Source organism: Lissotriton vulgaris, chromosome 6 (assembly GCF_964263255.1).
Source record: "Lissotriton vulgaris chromosome 6, aLisVul1.2, whole genome shotgun sequence".
NCBI classification, from domain to species: Eukaryota; Metazoa; Chordata; class Amphibia; order Caudata; family Salamandridae; genus Lissotriton; species Lissotriton vulgaris.
In genome coordinates this window covers 1,601,723,759-1,601,737,280 of record NC_141694.1, presented here as the reverse complement: position 1 = coordinate 1,601,737,280, position 13,522 = coordinate 1,601,723,759, and positions in this window count along the sequence as shown.

Genomic DNA, 13,522 nt, shown 5'->3' with positions numbered 1-13,522 from the left:
GGGACAAAACAGAACTGCTCCTGTTCGGCCCAGACACCTCTCTCTGGGGTCCACACCATTGGCCACCGGAGATGGGTCCTCTACCCATTCCATCAGTGTCTGCTCGCAATCTTGGGGTTCTCTTCGACAACCAACTTACTTTCAAACAACACTCTGTGAAAGTCTCCGCCACCTGTACCACCATCATCAGGTGGCTGAGAAAAATCACCTGGATGCTGCCTGCGGACACCCTGAGGACCGTAGTCCAGGCTCTTGTCATCTCACGCCTGGACTATGGGAACATCCTTCTCTTAGGTGCCGCTAAGGAAGTAACCAGGAAGTACCAGGTGGTACAGAATATGGCAGTTCGCCTTATCTGTCACCTTCCTGCCAGATCCTCGGTTACTCACCATATGCGGAACTTGCATTGGTTGCGAATCGAGAACAGAGTTAATTTCAAAGCACTTTGCTACATGCACAAGATCATGACTGGTAGAGCCCCTCACTATCTCTCTGCTCTGGTGCAGCAATATATTCCCCCCCGTACACTTAGGTCCTCCACGCAGAATAAGTTTAAGATTCCGCGCATCAACAGAGCCAAAATGGGAGGACGTTCGTTTTCCCTGCTGGCCCCCTCCTTATGGAACTCTCTTCCCCAATCTCTGCGTTCTGAATTGTGCTTTCTGACATTCCGTAAGGGAATAAAAAGTTGGCTTTTCAATACCTAATGTTATGGTTTGACGTTCCTCCCACCCTTTACACCGTTCAGTTTGCCTTAGCGCCGGGAAACCTCCGGGTAGCTGCGCGCTTAACAAATGTAATTATAAATAAATAAATAAATAAATAAACTGTGTGAATGTTTGTATCCGTCTGTCTGATGGTGTGTAAGCGGCTACATGGATTTGTGATTAGCTACATGAGTGTCTATAGGGTTTACTGATTGGTTGTCTGAGTATCTGTATGGGTGCCTGAGTATTTATATGGGTGGGGTGTGTATGACTCTGTGCATGAATATGTGAGTGGGTGATTCAGTGGGTGCATGGTTTCAAGAGTGCATCTGTGATGGACTGTATGGGTGGGTGATTGTGTGTATGGGTATGTTAGTGAGTGAATTTATATCTCAGTGGTACATGTGTGAGTAACTACATATATGAAAGGCAGTATATATGTGTTTTGGAGTATATTAATGGCTATATGTGAGAGTGTGTGATTGTGAGAGTGGCTATATAGATGAGTGTGTGCTTGTATCAGTGATTGTATAAGAGCGTAAGAATGTGCTAGTATTTGTTTGAGTGATTGAGCTAGTGTGTGTATAACTGTATAGGTGAGTAAATAAAAGTGTGATTAATTATTTGCATGACTGACTAGGTGTGTGAGTACCTCTATGGATGAGTGGTGGTGTGTGAGTGTTTATATAGGTGTATGAGTGCATATGATAGTCCTCTACTGAGTGACCATAACTATGAGTGACTGTACAGGTGAGTGAGGGGATATGTGTTTAAACCTAAGAATCAGTGAATGTGTATGTAGTTATTGCTGTTGGAGTGTCTATGGGTTTGAGAATGGCAGTCTGTAATTTACAGTGGGGGTATCAAAGATTATATTAGGGTGTGAGAAGATGCATCAAATTATCACATGGATGATATCATCAGTGATGTAATTTGAGATGTCATTAGTGATATCATCAGTGATGTCACTGACCATGTCATGAGTGATGTAATATGTGACGTCATCAGCAGTGCATTGCTGGGGCGTGAGTTATAGTTAGCTGAACTAACTAGAACTCGGGAATTTCTCTGGTTTTGTACGAGTGAAATGTCCAACTAACTATAACTATCCCTAAAACCTATGGTTTTTTCAGTGAATTTCTGAGGTTTTTTAAATGCTAATTTCTAACTTTAACATGCCTGAAACCTATGTTTTTTTCAGTGAATTTCAAAGGTTTTTTTAAATGCTAATTATTGACTATAACGTGCCTGAAACCGATGGTTTTTTCAGTGAATTTTAAAGGTTTTTTGAATGCTAGTTTCTAACTAGCCTACAGAGGTAGGACATCTGAAGAAAGCAGAAAAAACGCACAGAAAGAAGAAAAGAAATGCAGAAAGAAGCAACAGAAGTCCACAAAGACAAGATAAGTGCAGGAAGAAGCAAGACATGTGCAGAAAGAACCAACAGAGGAGCAGAAAGAGGCCTTGTTCCAAAATCATCCTGTGCCCACAACTTTTTCAGACGAGTACTGGTGGTAACTGATTCTGACTAATCAGGCCTAGAGCCAGTACTATGCTGAAAGACACTTAGAATACAGTGAAAACACCTACATCCACTAGGGAACACTATGCATTGGGGTACCCCTGTGATTAGCATGACCTCCTCTGTACGGCCCTAGTACATAATAGGGCAGGGGGATTAAAACTACCTCTTAAAACACGCTACGGGCACGTTTGCACATTGATGAAGGGGGGCCTGAGGTGACATGTATGCCAACACGCCCTGTGGCCATTTTAAATTGGGATATTAAGTCCCATTGAATCCTGATGGTCCCTGGGGTTCAACTAGCCAACCAGGTACCTCCAGTAAGCGCCACAGAGCTGCGTTGCAGAGAGGTGTAAAAAGAGGCATGACCTGGCCCACCTCTCTGCAACACAGCGCAGTGGCCCTTACTGGAGGTACCTGGTGGGGTTGTTGGCCCCCAAGGGCCCTTAGGATTGAAAGGGAATTAATTCCCCAACTTTAAAAGCACCACAGGGCGTGTTTGCACACATGCCACCTCAGGACTGACCCCTCCCTTCACCACTGTGCAAACACGCCCCGTGGCGCGTTTCAAATTGGGAGATTAAGTCCTCTTGAATCCTGAGGGTCCCTAGGGTCCAACCAGCCCACAAGGTACCTCCAGTAAGCGCCACAGAGCTGTGTTGCAGAGAGGTGTAAAAAGGAGCGTGGTCTCTGAACACCTCTCTGCAAAGCAGCTCCCTGGTGCATACTGGAGGTACCTGGAGGGCTAGTTGACCCCCAGGGACCCTCAGTAATTAAGGGGAATTAATTCCCCAACTTACAACGCGCCAGGGGCGCGTTTGCACAGTGGTGAAGGGAGGGGGCAGGGCCTGAGGTGAAATGTGTGCAAACACGCCCTGTGGCGTGTTTTAAGTTGGGGAAATCATTCATCTTCAATCCTGAGGGTACCTAGGGTCCAACTAGCCCACCACGTACCTCCAGTAAGTGCCACAGAGCTGCGTTGCAGAGTGGTGTAAAAAGGGCCGTAGCCTGGGCCCCCTCTTTGCAACGCAGCGCAGTGGCACTTACTGGAGGTACCTGGGGGCTGTATGGCCCCCTCCTCAAGCCATTTATGGCCCCAGGGACTCCATCCCCCGGGGCCTGCCTTTGTTCTTTTTAAAAATATATTTATTATGGGGAAGTGGGGCCGCGTGGCTTCCTTCCCCGAGGCCGATTTCTGTCCCGGTGTACCCATCCCCTGGGGCATGGCCATGTATAAATATTTTTTTTATTTATAAAAAAGGGGGGTCAGGTGGCCCCCTCCTGAGGCCTCTACTAGCCCGACGGACCCCATCCCCTAGGGCTCTGCCTCATTTTTTTATTTAAAAAATGTTTTATTGGGGAGGCGGGCCATGTCGCCCCCCCTACCTTGCCACTTCTGACCCCGGGGGCCCCATCCCCGTCCTCAGGGCCCCCGGGGCCTGGCCTCTCCTTGGGGACCGTGGGGGAGCTGCTAAGATACAACTCCACATGTGGAATAGCATCTGGTTTGAATTTTCGAAGAGAGAGCAGGTTTCCTGCTCTCTCTTCCAAAATCTAAACCAGAGTTTGCTATGACAGGGCAGGAGCCACGAGGCTCCCGCTCTGCCATACCAAACTGCAGTGTCCCGAGGGGGGGGTACCCTGGGACACTGCAGTCCCTAGGGGGTGGCGGTCCCCAGGGCCATCACTGGCTCCAAGAGGGGGGCCTTGGGGCCCCCTCCCAAAATTGACAAAGCCCCGGGGGTGGCAGTCCCCGGGGCAGAGGGGGGCCGTGTGTTCCCGCAAAATGTATAAAAACCTGATCAATAGTGCTAGTGTTAGCTCTAAACCCAGCCTGGTATTGTGATAAAATATTGTTCTCCTCTATCCACTCATTAAATTTTGCTAAAATTTGCATAGCATACATTTTTTGTAAGGTGCCGATGAGGCTTATGGGGTGATAGTATGCTGGGTCTGGACGATCCCCCTTTTTAAAAATAGGAATACGTTCGGCACCTTTCCACGACTCAGGTAATGGGGCACCTGCCACCACGGCATGACAAAGGAGATTAATGTAAGGTCCCCAAACAGTTTTTTCATGTTTCAGAAGATCACCTGGTATTTTGTCGGGTCCCGGTGCTTTCCCAGGTTGGATTGCATCTATGGCTGCCATTGTCTTCTTTAGACTGAAATATGATGTAAGGTTTTGACCCATACTGGGAGAAATGGGTATGAGTAGCGTGATTACTTGTTGACTATTTGTGGGTTCAGTGGTAACCTCTGCATAGAGATTTTTGAAGTGATTTACCCAAGTATCTGGATCCAAGTTACTGTCCAGATTGCTTCTCTCCATTTTGTTACCCTTGGCTACTAGTCTCCAAAAGCCAGCATGGTCCTTGATTTTAGCTGTCATAGTCAATTCGGACCAGATGTTATCGTCCCAGTCTCTCTTTAATTGGGCAAGTAATCTTTTATACCTTAGCCTTTTAGCTCTTAATGCCTACATATTATTAGATTTTGCTACCTGTAGCAGCACCCTCTTTGCTCTGCAACACTTGCTGTTTGTTGTACCACTTGTTGCTGCTTAGATTCCCATAACGTACATACATCAAATTATCTCAGACAAATAAAAACTGATTGTGACCAAAGCCCCGAGAGCTCGTGAGGTTGGGAAGTTTGAGACCACAACTCCAACAGCTAGTATGTATATATTTATATATGTATGTATATATGTGCATCACCTAAAAGCGGTCACCAGTAGGTAGTTATAATTCAACTTGTCTCTATCTTTGGGTTGTTTCACGAATCCTCATGAAACTTTCCAGAAAAAGTGCGAAGGTGATTCTTGTTACACATGGAATGTTTTGGGGTGATCCATCAAGGAGGGGCAGAGGAAAATGTGGGGATCAAAAAGTGTGCTTCCCTTGTCGATTCCCATGAGAGTTTTGAACATAACTGCAGCCCAAACCACTGGACTGAATTACACCAAATTTGTCAAAAAGATAGATCTGGTTACGCAGATCATGTTTTCAGTTATTCGGTGTAAATCCATTCAGTAGTTTTTGAGAAATTAAAAGAAATCCATATTTGTTTATTTGGGATCGCGATGACTTTGCGAATAATAACTGGTTCGTGCAGGGAAATGCAGAGGTCTGATTGACTGCCAACGCGTCAAACAGGAAGGGTTGACTGCCACCCAGGGACTCTGCTTCAGCCGAGTCCCAAAACAAAATGGTGATAAAATAGAAAAGGGGGCAGGATAGCAATACTTTGATAGCTATTTTCTACGAATTTATGAAATTGGGGCGAAAAAATGTGGGCTTCCTCGCTTATTTTCAAAAGGGCCCTTGGGTGGGCAAGGTCCTGGGTGTATTATATGAAAAAAGGAGGAGGTGCATGTGGCCCCCCTCCTGAGGCTCTCTGAGCACTGAGGACCACCAACTCCAGGGGCTTTTTAAATAATGGATGGGGGCCACTCAGACCCATTTCCTGGACCTCTAAAAGTCCCGGGGACCACCATGTCCCCGGGGTAATTAAAACAATTAGCTGTGGGCCACATAGACCCCCTACACCCAGGGAACTACCATCTCCCTGGGCCGTTCTCTGCCGTAAAAGTAGAGGTTTCACCTCTTTCGCTGCCCCCAGACTTGTGGGCAGGGAAAGAGGTAAAACAATTGTTCCTACATGGAGGGAGCAGCCTTCCGGCATTTCCCTCCATGCAGCAGCAATGCCGGCTCCCACACGAGTCAGGATGCTGTCTGAGGCCTCAGGGCTTTGAGGCTCCACCTGCAGTCCTCGGGGATTGAGGAGAAAAGGCTAAATACATTTCAGAAACATGCAGAAAGAGATAAGATAAAGGTGAGAAACAAGCAGAAAGAGGAAAAATAAAGGTCAGCAACGAGCAGATAGAAGGAGACTAAAGGTCAGAAGCAAGCAGCAAGAGGTTAAATAATGGTGAGAAACGAGCAGAAAGAGGTAAAATAAGGAGAGAAACAATCAGAAAGAGGCAAAATAGAAGTTAGAAACCAGCAACAAGAGGAAAGTTAAAGGTGAGAAACGAGCAGAGAGAGGCAAAACAAAGATAAGAAATTAGCAGAGAGATCGAAGATGAAGGTGAGAAACGAGCAGAAAGAGGCATAAAAAAGGTCATCAATGAGCTGAAAGTGGCAGAATAATGATCAGAAACAAACAGAAAGATGCTAAATAAAGGTCCGCAATGAGCAGAAAGAGACAGAATAAAGGTCAGAAAAGAGTAGCAAGAGGCAGAATATAGATCAGAAATGAGCACAAAGACACAAAGTTGAAGTACAGTAAAGAGCAGAAAGAGGGAAAATAAGCATGTGAAATGAGCAGCCAGAGGCAAAATAGAGGCCAGTTATGAGAAGAAAGTGGTAAAATGAAGTTCAGAAACAAGGAAAAAAGAGGCAAAATACAGGTCAAATAAGCAGGAAGAGGCAAAGCAGAGGTCAGAAACTAGCAGAACGAGGGAAATCAAATGTCAGAAACAAGCAGAAAGAGGCAAAATAGAGGTCAGAAACAAGCAGAAAGGGGCCAAATAGAGGTCTTAGATGAGCAGAAAGAGGTAAAATAAAGGTCAGAAACGCAATTAAAGATGCAAAATAGAGGTCAGAGACAAGGAGAAAGAGGTAAGATAAAGGAGAGAAATAAATAGAATGAGGCAAAATAAAGGTCAGAAAGAGGCCGAATTAAGGTCAACAACAAGCAGGAAGAGGTAGAATAAAAGTCAGAAATGAGCAGAAAGAGCCAAAATAAAGGCCAGCTAAGAGCAGAAAGTGGCAAAATAGAGATCAGCAACAAGAAAAAAAGGGGCATAATACAGGTCAGAGTCAAGCAGAAAGAAACAAAGTAGAGGCCAGAAACGAGTAGAAAGAGGCAAAATAAAGGTCAGAAGTGAGGGCAAAAAGTCAGAAATCAAGCAGAAAATGAGCATAACCCACTTGGATACTCATGCACGCAGTCACAGAACAACTCTGACACTCTCACAGCCACTCACAGATCTGGTCAGACACTCATGCACCTACTTATAGAAGCACTCATACTCTCTTGCACGCACTCACAGACCTACTCAGAGACTCACCCACTGATTCCCAGACCTATTCAGAGACTCACCCACTGATTCACAGACCTACTCAGAGACTCACAGACCCACTAACAGACCCACTGAGAGACTCACGCACCCACTCACAGACCTACTCAGACAGTCATGTACTCACTCACTGACTGACTGACACACTCATGGAGGCACTTTCAAACCTACTCAGACACTCTCATACCCACTCAAAGACCCATTCAGATACTCAGATACACATGCACCCACTCAGATACTCTTGCACCTGCTCAAAGACCCATTCAGACACTCATGCACTGATTCCCACACCCAATGAGATAAACACACACTCACTCACCCACCAACTGCAACACTCATGCACTCACTCACACACTCACTCTCAAAGGTTACAGGTTAGGACTTTGGAAATTCACTGAAAAAACGTACGGTTACGGAACGTTATATATAGGATTTTCCTTGTACAAAAACAGTCAAATTCACCAGTTATGTTTACCTGAGCTAACTATAACTTACGACCAGCAATGCATTGCTTATGAACTCACATATTACATCACTCATGACATGGTCAGTGACATCACAGATGACATCATCTATAGAACCACTCACATACCCACTCACATATCCACACAACCACTCACATACCCATTTGCCATCCCATACAAGTACTCACACAACCACTCACTCATCCACAGAGCAACTCACACACCCACTCCCTTATACAGCCACTCATTCAGACACTCACTCATATACCTACTCATACAACCAGTCACTCTTCCTTACAGCTATTCATGCACCAACTCATCCAGTCACTCACGCATTCACTCATGCACCCATAGAGCCACTCACATATGCAGTCACTCACCTATATAGACACTCACACACACACTCATTTATCCATACAACTGCTAACTGACCTACTCACTTGTACATACAGGCACTCAGACAACTACGCACTTACCAAAATAGCTACTCATACACCCAGTCACTCACCCATACAGCCAAACACTCACCCGTACAGCCACTCACACACCCACTTACTCACCCATACATGCGCTCAACACAGCCACGTACTCACCTATACAAGCCCTCACACAGTCACCCACACAACCACATACATACCCATTCACACATCCATACGAGAACCCCATATCTGCTCACTTACCCCAACATCTATTCACACAGACTCTCACTCACCCGCACAGCTAATCACACACACACTTAGTCACCCATACAGATGCTCACACTCCCACTCTTATACCTAGTCACTCACACGCCTACTCACACGCCTACTCACACACGCTTACACACAGTCACTCACATAATATATATTAAAAGTAGTATCACTTATTAGTAGTACACCTAGCATACACATTTAACTTTTGTAGTACCTTAGTATATGTATTTAACAGTCATAAACCCTTACAAAATACCTATACTCACTGGATGGTGTCATCAGTGATGTCATAAAATATGTCACTGACCATGTCATGAGTGATATAACATGTGAGGTCATAAGCAGTACACTGCGGTTTGTGAGGTATAGTTAGCTAAGGTAACTACTATAACTGCTGAATTTCACTGGATGTGTACAAGTGATATATGAGCTTAACTATACTGTCTCTCTAACCTTTGGTTTTTTCACTGAATTCCTAATGGTTGGTTGATTCTCATTCATAACTATAATGTCTCTTTATGTTACACAACTAACTATTCACCACTGCTCCAACCAGGGTTCAAATCTGTAATTCTCTGGTTACAGACACAGACCTCTACATTGCATTAACTAATTGATGTTTCATAAAGTAAGATAGTGCATTTCCCACTGATGAACTTAACTTGCTTTAATTTTACTTTTAAGTGGTCTGTTTTTATGTGTACCTACCTGAAGGTGAGAGACCCCTTCCCACAGCCCCATCCCTCGGGACTCAGCCATATACAAATAGGGAGGGCTGCTGTGTGACCCTCCCTCCCCAGGGTGATTAAGCCTTAGGGACCTCATCCCCCAGGGACCAGGCATAGCTCTAAGCACCCAGTATGCAGCATGGGGACGGCAGGAGATCCTCAAGGACCATGTGGTCCCAAACAGCTCCCCGCCTCTTGTGGGAGCTGGCATTGCTGCAGCATGGAGGGAGCTGCTGGATAGGTAGCTCCCCCCATGCTGGAGCAATTGTTTTATATCTTTTTCTGCACAAGAGATGAAACCTTTGACTCCAGTGGGCGGGAGCACTTTGGCAGCTCCCGCCCACTGAAACCAGAGTGTTTGCTTTTGCTTGGAGGAGCGGTCAAAACTCTTGCAAAGCAAAACCAAACAGCTATGTCCCCGGGGGTGGGAACCCCTAGAACTAACAGGAGCCAGCCCTGGTGCGGTGGCGTTCTCCAGGATCATGTATGGCTCCAGGAGGGGGGCTGCGAGGCCCCCCTCCTCCTCTATACACAGGCCAGCCCCAGGGAGGTGATGGTCCCCAGGGATGTATATGGCCCAGGAGGGGGGCTGCATGCCCCCCTCCCACTTGTAATAATTTAATAGGCTCAGGGGAGGTGGTGGTCCCCAGGGCCTGGGGGGGGTCAATGTGGCCCAACCATTTTAGATTTTTACTATAACCCCCGGGGAGCTGGTGGTACCCAGGGCACAAGGGGTCCCCGCTGGCCCTGCTACTTTCTAACGGTAGTCCGGGGTAAGTTGGTGGTCCCAGGGGTTAGAGGGGTCAGGTGCACACCCATATTATTGTTTTATGGTTACCTCTGGGAGGTGGTGGCCCTCGGGGCACAGTGGTTCATATTTGTAACATATAGCCCAGGAGAGGTGGTGGGTCGAGGGCACCAAGAGTCTCATGAGGAGGCACCCATGGGCCCCCCTCCCTTTTTTAAACAATGCCCTCAGCACCTGGCCCACCCAAGGGGCTTTTTACAAAACAAGCACAGGAACCACACTTATTTTTTTCCCCCTGGAGTCACAGATCTGCTGCGATTATTGGCAAAAAAAATTAAATGCTGGTATGCCCTGGCGTGGTACATTTGGGACCCCACAGCCAGAGCTAAGGGGTCAGGGTATTCCTAACCTGCACCCTTTTCTTTTTTTAATGTTTTTTCTGAGGCTTGGCTGCAGCTGAGCCCCAAGATGGTGCAAACAGTTCCAGCTTAAATTTTATATATATATATATATATATATATATATATATATATATATATATATATATATATATATATATATATTCACAGAAAAAAACATAGGTTATAGACCATATATAGTTAGGAATTTGCATTTACAAAACCTTGAAAATTCACTGAAAAAACCATAGGTTATAGACCATATATAGTTAGGGATTAGCATTTAAAAAACCTTATTTTATTTGCACAAAACCATTGAAATTCCATATATAGTTAGTTGCACTAACTATTTATCGCGGACCCGCAATCCACTGCTAATGATGTCACATATTACATCATTCATGACATGGTCAGTGACATCACTGATGACATCACTGATGACATCTCAAATGACATCACTGATGACATCACTGATGACAACACCCAGTGACTGTATGTTTCTGTAAAGTTAAAATATGTCTTACATATTGAAGAATGAGTGGATGTATAAGTGTCTGGATGAAGGATTTAGTAGGTGCATGACTGACTGTATGAGAGAATGATTAAATGTGTCTCACTGAGTGCATGGGTTAGTGATTGAAGTGTCTTAATTTGGCAATCATTATTTATGTTCTTCTGTAAACTGCTGCATGTTTAAATCAGTAGCTATATCAGTAACTATATGGGTTATTGAATGGTTGCCCAAGTATTTGTATGGGAGACTGAGTATGTGTGTGGGTGGCTGGGAGGTGTATAACTCTGTGCATAGATGTGTGAGCAGTTGATTCCCTAGGTGTATGGCTTCAAAAGTGCATGTAGAAACAGCTGTATGGACAGTTGACTGTGTGCATGAGTATATTGGTGAGTGAATGGATATCTCAGTTCTACATGTCAAAGTAAGTACATATGTAAAACACACTCCATGTGAGAGTTGACATATATAAATAACTGAACATAAGAGCCAGTGAATGTGAGAGTGGCTGTATGAATCATTGTGAACTTGTATCAAGGATTGTATAAGAGAGTAAATATGTGTTAGTATATGTTTGAATAAGTAAGGTGTGTATAACTGTATAGTTGAGGAAATGGAGGTGTGATTGATTCTTTGCATGACTGACTAGGTGTGTGAGTAACTCCATGGATGTGTGACAGTCTGTGAGTGCCTGTTTACACTGAGTGTATCTAAGGTTATATTAGAGTCTGAAGATGTATTATCACATAAATGATATCATCAGTGATGTAATCAGTAATGTCAAATGAGATGTCAGTGATGTCATCAGTGATGTCATTTGAGATGTCATCAGTGATGTCATCAGTGATGTCATTTGAGATGTCATCAGTGATGTCATCAGTGATGTCACTGACCATGTCATGAATGATGTAATATGTGACATCATTAGCAGTGGATTGCGGGTCCGCGATATATAGTTAGTGCAACTAACTATATATGGAATTTCAATGGTTTTGTGCAAATAAAATAAGGTTTTTTAAATGCTAATCCCTAACTATATATGGTCTATAACCTATGGTTTTTTCAGTGAATTTTCAAGGTTTTGTAAATGCAAATTCCTAACTATATATGGTCTATAACCTATGGTTTTTTCTGTGAATTTCATTGGTTTTTTAAAAGCTAATATCTATAGCTGTAAAATATATTCTTTATTAAGTGACGTATCACATAGCCCGTGAGACGCCTCATGATGCATCGCATAACCGTGACGTATCGTCTCTGCAACGCAAACCAAACCCAAAACGTAAGCGCGCCAAAACACGCTTAAAGATATATATATATTTTTTTAACCTTAATTAGACAAAATCCACACGTGCACATATCACAAACGTTCAAAAAACAAAACACAATATGTCGGACTCCCGTTACGCTGCCGGTTAGCTGCCCGGTTAACGTACCAGGAAGCACCTTTACCGCGAAAAAACGCATTTTTTTTTTCACCCCCCAGGGAACTTTAATAGCCCCCTCATCAATCCTAGGGGTTCAGGAGGGGTCTGCCTTACCCCTTTCATTCATTTACACCTTTTTTCCACCTCTTGTCTCTCGATCCCACAGAGAGACAAGATGGCGGCCGCTCCAGACTGTTTACAATGATAACAGCCAATCAGCTTCTCCTCAGACTCCCGTTACACTGCCGGTTAGCTGCCCGGTTCGCGTACCAAGACGCGTCTCTACGGCGAAAAAATCGTATTTTTTTTTTTGGGCCCAGCGTGGCTCTATAATATCCCCTCATCAATCCTAGGGGGTCAGAAGGGGTCTACCTTGCCCCTTTCCTTCATTTCCCCCTTTGTTTTTGGCCTCCTCTTGTCTCTCGATCCTACCGAGAGACAAGATGGCGGCCGCTCCGAACTGTTTACAATGTTGACAGCCAATCAGCTACTCGTCAGACTCCCGTTACACTGCCGGTTAGCTTCCCGGTTAGCTGCCCGGTTCGCGTACCAAGACGCGTCTCTACGGCGAAAAAAACGGATTTTTCTTTTTTTTTTTTTTGGGCCCAGCGTGGCTCTATAATATCCCCTCATCAATCCTAGGGGGTCAGAAGGGGTCTACCTTGCCCCCTTTCCTTCATTTCCTCCTTTGTTTTGGCCTCCTCTTGTCTCTCGATCCTACCGAGAGACAAGATGGCGGCCGCACCGGACTGTTTAGAATGTTGACAGACACCGGAGAGCCAATCAGCTTCGCTTCGCAAAGTTCCGATAAGCGAAAAGTACGCGAACCGGATCGCTGCCCGGAGCGCTGTTACAGATATATATCTTGATTTAAACGTTAATTTCTCAAAATCCACTGAAGCACATATATTGAGACCTAGCAAAGGCACATCGGGCTAACAGTCCCTACAATTTTGCCAAGTTTCGTGCAAATCCATTCAGCCGTTCGAGCTAAAAGTGAGTCCAACCGCCCTATGGAAATTAACATGGGAAAAACGCGTTTTGGGACCCCCCTTTTTTCTCGGCCCCCCCTTGACGGAACCCCCCCAAATTTTCAGGGGCTGCTCAGAAACAAAATGTGCCATTTTCCTGAAAATTTCAGCCCATTCCGTCCACAAACGCCAAAGTTATTAGACATAGAATTTTCAGAAATCCCATAGGGAAAAAATCCTAACTATATATACCTACTGGCGACCG